The following is a 6,260-nucleotide window of genomic DNA, read 5'->3' as shown; positions in this document are numbered from 1 at the left end:
GCCATCACAATGTGATTTTAATTACTTTTGCTCTGTAGTATAGCTTGAAATCAGTTATGGTAGTGATGCATTCAGTTCTTTTATTGTACAGGACTATTTTAGCTTTCTTGGTTTTTTGCTTTTTTGTTTGTTTGTTTTGTTTTTGTTGTTGTTTGCTTCTTCCATAGGAAGTTGACAATTTTTCTTTAGAGGGTTATAAAGGACTGTGTTAGAATTTTGATGAGAATTGGAACCAGTAGATTCCTTTTGGTAGGATGGTAATTTTTACTATGTAATCTTACCTGAGCATGGGAGATCTTTCCATCTCCTATTTTTTTCTTCAGTTTCTTTCCTAAATGATTTGAAGTTCTTTACATACAAGTCTTTTACTTGCTTGGTTGGAATTATACCTAGATTTTTTATATTTTTTATGTATATTTTGAAGGGTGTTGTTTCCCTAATATGTTTCTTAGTCTGTTAATCAAATGAGGGCTAGTTATTTTTTCTTACTTAATTTATATCTAGCCACTTTGCAGAAGGTGTTTATCAGCTGTAGAAGTTCCCTGGTAGGATTTTGGGCGCCATGAATATATACTATAATGTATTTATATATACTATAATGTATTTATATATACTATAATGTATTTATATATACTGTAACGTATTTATATATACTATAATGTATTTATATATACTATAATGTATTTATATATACTATAATGTATTTATATATACTATAATGTATTTATATATACTAATATATTTGCAACTAGCAATGTTTGGATTTCATCCTTTCCACGTTGTATCTGCTTGATCTCTTTTAGTTGTCTTTTTGCTCTAGCTAAAAGTTCAGAACTATACTAAAAAGATAAAAAGAGAATGGAGAGCCTTATGTTGTCTCTTATTTTAGTGAAATTGTTTTAAGTTTCTCTCCATTTAATTTGCTGTTGGCTATCAGCTTGCTATATATTACCTTTATTATGTTCATGTGCCTTGAATTCCTGATCTCTCCTACAGTTTTATCGTGAAGTGGTGTTAGATTTTGTCAAAAGCTTTTACAGTATTTAATGAGGTGATTGTGTGGGTTTTTTTTGTTTGGTTGGTTTGGATTTTGTTGTTTCTTTGTTTGTTTTGTTTGTTTTCCTTTCCATCTGTCTACATGGAGGATTACAATAATGGATTTCCTGGGATGTACCATCCCTGCATGTCTGGGATAAAACTAACTTGATCATGGTAGATATGTTTGTGGATTGTTTGTGAGGTCTTTTTGTTTTGATTTTGTTTTTGTATTTGTTTTTCACCTCAATATTTGTCAGGAACCACCAGGCACTGGGGAAATAATAAAGGGGGTAGGGAAGGTAACCTGAGTCCTGCCAGAGCTCCAGTACTCTGGCCTGGCAGACAGGAGAGGTTGTGCAAAAGCTCTCTACTTCACCAGGTAGGCATCTGGCTATGTGAAACCACTATCCCAGTATGCAGGGAGTGGAGTGGTCCCTGGGCTTCACAAGTTCTCGCTACTGGACATCATAAGAGTTCTCTGGATACTGCAAAAGAGCTAAGAATGAATTGGGGGCCCCTGCGGAAGCTCGGTCAGCCCTATGATGGAAGGGAAAAAAGGGGCAGGCAGAGAAAAGGGCACCCAGGTGTGGTTCCCGCTCAGGCATGGGCTGTGAGTCTTTGGTCTGGTCTCAAGGCTGGAGCTGGAAGGCTTTTTTGCAGGAGATTAGAAGCGGCTCCTTAGGGGAAGGGTTAATCCATTGCTCTAGAGGCAGTTCATGGTCTTAAGGCATTTTATTGTAGGAGAGAGAGAGAGAGAGAGAGAGACAGAGACAGAGACAGAGACAGAGACAGAGGGAGGGGCTGGACATGGCCACGTGGAGAGAGGGGGAAGGAGAGAAAGGCAGCAAGAGGTGAGAGTAAAGACAAGAAGAGTAAGAGGTTGAGAAAGAGAGAGGAGGGGTCAAGCAGCTCCTTTTATAGGGGGCTGTGCTGCTTTTCTGGTCCCAGGGGTGGGGCATACCTGTCTGTGGTCAGTTGACTGGGAGTGGAGTCCAGCCAGAATACTGAGAGCTTGGGCATTGTCTAGTCACAGGATAATGGAATGAGGGCTCCTGGTGTCAGCATCTATGTCTGGAGGCATAGTTTTACTGTTCTGTCCCTTATAGAATTCTCTACTGGGTCTCCGGTAAGCCTTGCTCAACCAATAACACAGACTGCCTTTCATGGTCCAATAAATATTCATAAGAGAAAAGGTTCTGAAATTCTTTCTTTGTTTAGGCTTTGTGTGATTTAGGCATCAGGGTGATTATGACCACATAAAATGAATTTGTCAGTATTCCTTCAGTTTCTATTTTGTGGAATAATTTGGTGAGTATTGGTATTAGCTTATGAAAGTCATATAGAATTCTGTGCTAAAACCATCAAGCACTGGGCTACCTTTGGTTGGTAGACTCTTAATGACTGCTTCTATTTCCTTATGAGTTATCAGTCCATTTATATTGTTTCCTTAATCTTGATTTAACTTTGGTAAAAATTGTACATTTTATTTAGATTTTTAAGTATTATAGGGTATAGGTTTTAGAAGTAAAACTTAGTAATTCTTTGGATCTCCTCAATTCATTTGGCTAAATGTTTGTGGCTATCATGTTGATTTCTCCAAGAACCTACAATTTGTTTCACTGACTTTTTTTATATTGTTCTCTTTGTTTCTATTTTATTGATTACATCTCTGGGTTTGATTATTTCCTGCCATCTACTCCTCTTAGGGGTGTTTGCTTGTTTTTGATCTAGAGATTTCAAGTTTGCATTTAAGTTGCTAGTATGAGAACTCTCCAATTTCTTCAAGAAGGTGCTTAGTGCTACTAATTTTCTTCTTACTTTCATTGTGTTCCATAAGTTTGTGTATGTTATACATTCATATTCCCTGGATTCTATAAGGTTCTTGATTTCTCTATTTTATCCTTGACTTAATGTTCATGGAGTTGTTCAGTTTCTATGAGTTTCCAGGCTCTCTAGGATTTCTGCTGTTGTTGAATTTCTGCTTTAATACTTAGTGGTCTGACACAATACAGGGGGTTAATTCAATTTAATTGTATGTGTTGAGACTTGATTTATAATAGTTTAAGGTTAATTTTAGAGAAGGTTCTGTGAATGGCTGTTAAGGATGTATGTTCTTTTTTGTATGGTAAAACCTTGTATAGATATCTATTAGGGCCATTTGGTTCATAACATCTTTTAGTTCCATCATTTCTCTGTTTAATTTCTGTCTGGAAAATCTGGCCCTTGGTAAGAATAGTGAGATTGTGGTAAGATCTGGCTCCAAGTAGTTGCCTGCTAAGTGCCCTTATAGCACATGGAATCCATGACCACAGTGAAATAATCTGGCAGTCTCTTAAGTGTATTATCAAATACACTTAACAAAATACAATATAGTAGTTTCATATTGACAAACATACAGAATATTACAACATAAAAAATTCAGAAGTAATTTTATGTATGACACATAATACATGCATAAAATTCATCTATCATCTATCTGTCATCAACTGAACTTCAACTGAATGTTTAGGGTTTAAAAATCCACTTAGAGTAGAATAAAATTGAATATATATTTTAGAACATTAGCCAGAAAAGGAAAAAAAACAGCTCAAATTAGTAACTTTAAAATCTTTTGAAGAAGAGGGAAAAAGATTTTCAGTCATGCTCAACGATTTATTATGTAAAAGAGAATATTCACAAGAATGAAAGGCAAAAGTAGATAAGTAATATTATATCAAAAAGCCTTTGAACAGCATGTAAGTCAATAAACTTAAAGACAACTTATAGAATGGGTGAAAACATTTGCAAACTTCCAGGTTTTAGACATCCAAAAAAATGACAGACAAGAAGAAATTAAAATCTGCACAGAAACAATAATATGATATTTTAAAGAGATATTTTCTGAAGACATCAGGCATAGTTAGTAAGTCTGTGAAGAGTCACTGAAAATGCAGTCATCAGTGAGATACAAATGACATCATTGCTATTTTTTTCTTAATGTCTGTTATTTCACTTGTTTAATTTTTTTTAAGTTAGCTAACTTTGTAACTGCTTTGTCTTCATCCTGAAATAATCCCTCCTACATTGTCAGGCAGCTTTTGGCAGGACTGAATCTATGCTAAAAGTTGCATCTTTCCTGTTATCATCTTTCCAGGCATTTCATTTATGGTACACAGCAAGTCTGTGTGCTTCCTGTCTCCTCATCCTTGGTCTAAGGTGAGCATCCTTTGTCCCCTCCAGCTTTTGTAAACAGCTTTTCGCGCAGCTTACATACTGACCTTTCCTGGGGAAATCAGAGCTGCTTCAAGGAAAGAAGCAGCACCTGCTATTGAATTTGCTCTTTTGGTTTATTTCCTTTCTTGTTGTAGGAAATTTCACTACTTTGAGACTTTTCTAAGACCTTCAGACAGATATTTCACGGTTTTTACTTGTTTCTTAGCCCCGGGATTTCCTCTTGTTCTGGATAGTTAAGTAGATTCAATCAATACATGAAATTATTGTTTGGTATGGGATCAAGGCTAACGTCTGATTTTAACAAAAGCAAAAAAAAGATTTATTTTAGAAATTGTAGAAAATAGGAGCAAGAAAAATACATAAATAACCGAGAACTGTTATTTCAGAAATACCTCAGGTTTGTTAAAATTCTCAAAGCTAGCATTCTTAGTTTATTGAGTGTTTTTGGTAATTCTGATAATCAAGTAACTATCAATAGAGAAGCTCAACATTGCTGTCTTGCATTACTCTTTATTGTGAACAATCTTGGAATTGCAATCTTTTATTAGGTGAGCTTAATTTAGGTTTTTAGTTTCCTAACAGGGATCAAGGTTTCAGGTAAAGAGAAGAGGAGAAAAATAAGGAGACCAAGGGAGGTGGAGGCTACTATGAGAGGAGATGGACCATCATCACATGGCCAAGAGAATCAGCAACTAACAAGGGACATACAGCCAGAATATAAGTGAAAATAGCTCCAAAACTTGCCCAATATAGGCTTACAGTTTGTAAATAAAAAATGTGGATTGTGTGTCTTTTATATAGGCTAGTGATAATATTTATTTAATTCCTTTTACACAGGGCCTGCAGAAGTCCAAGCCAGGTGGAGGCACAGGATAGAGAGATGTAATTGGATACTAGATTCTATCCCTAATGAAGAAACTATCTCAAACAGATATCTTGCAAACAAATAAACAAACAAACAAGCAAAACCTTCCTTCAATGAAAGCTCATTGAGTATATTAACCACACTAAAGGACAAGCCCAGTGTCCAACAGTAGATGGCCAACAGAAAATGAACTCAATGATGCTTCAAGACTTAATCTCAGAAACAGAGAAAGGCCATGAAGTTAGATGATGGGAGTTGGGGAGGATGTTGGAGGAATTGGGGAAAAAGAAATTAGGATCAACATATATTTTATGAAAATAAATTTTCAATAAAATGTAATGAAGGGTGACTATATACTACATTGAATATTTAAAAATATGGATATTTTGAAATATTTTTAAAAATTGTTAGTATTTATGTCCTTATCCAATACAGGTCTTCATTTACTGATCTTTTAGGAAATTCAAGTCAGCAACTCAATCAGCAATTTTGAAAGTAAACCGCTTTCACACAGCACATTCAAAGACATACTGATTTACCTACTGAAGAATGACAGCCAAATCATATGAAGTTTGCTATAATGTGACATTAACTTTTCCTGAAAGTAAAAATCGTTGTACAGTAGAAACTGGGTTTTTGTAATGTAGAGTAATTGCTAATGTCAATTTTCTTATAGACAGACTCATTGCTGTCTTGACTGTGGCATGCCAAAATGCAAAGCACAAGGTGTGACTACCCTGTTTTTAGAGCTAAAGTTGAGAGCAGACACTTGATATGTAGAGCAAATACTGTCATAAATACTTCAAATTCATTTCACTTGATTTTTAGTTAATTTTAGGTTATATATTTCAAAACTTCTTACTATTTTTTCCAAATTCATCACAATCTCCACATCCAATTAGTTAATATATGGAGACTCATACCATGATATAAAATGTTGGCATCTAGACTCTGTAACTTCAAGGCATGTTTTTCCTTTTTTTGTTGTTGTTGTTTATTTGTTTGTAGGTCTTACCTACAAAGAGCATATAAACAGTTAATCTATTTTAAATGCACTTTATTATTTCATTAATATTACTTGCAGTAGGAGAAATATTTTTTTATAAATTAAGCAGTCTTTTCTCCAGCCATCTTCTTTATCATC

At 34.9% G+C, this 6,260-nt stretch overlaps 1 long non-coding RNA gene across 1 annotated transcript; it reads left to right on the top strand.

Moving 5' to 3' along the window:
* Positions 1-2,076: 2,076 nt before the first annotated feature.
* Positions 2,077-5,219, top strand: LOC116080715. Its single transcript, XR_004114566.1, has 2 exons — positions 2,077-2,164; positions 5,089-5,219. It is a non-coding gene; the product is annotated as an uncharacterized LOC116080715 (long non-coding RNA).
* The last annotated feature ends 1,041 nt before the right edge of the window (positions 5,220-6,260 follow it).

The sequence above is a fragment of the Mastomys coucha genome, unplaced genomic scaffold (genome assembly GCF_008632895.1).
Source record: "Mastomys coucha isolate ucsf_1 unplaced genomic scaffold, UCSF_Mcou_1 pScaffold6, whole genome shotgun sequence".
Classification (NCBI taxonomy): domain Eukaryota; kingdom Metazoa; phylum Chordata; class Mammalia; order Rodentia; family Muridae; genus Mastomys; species Mastomys coucha.
This window is presented reverse-complemented; position numbering and strand designations above follow the sequence as displayed.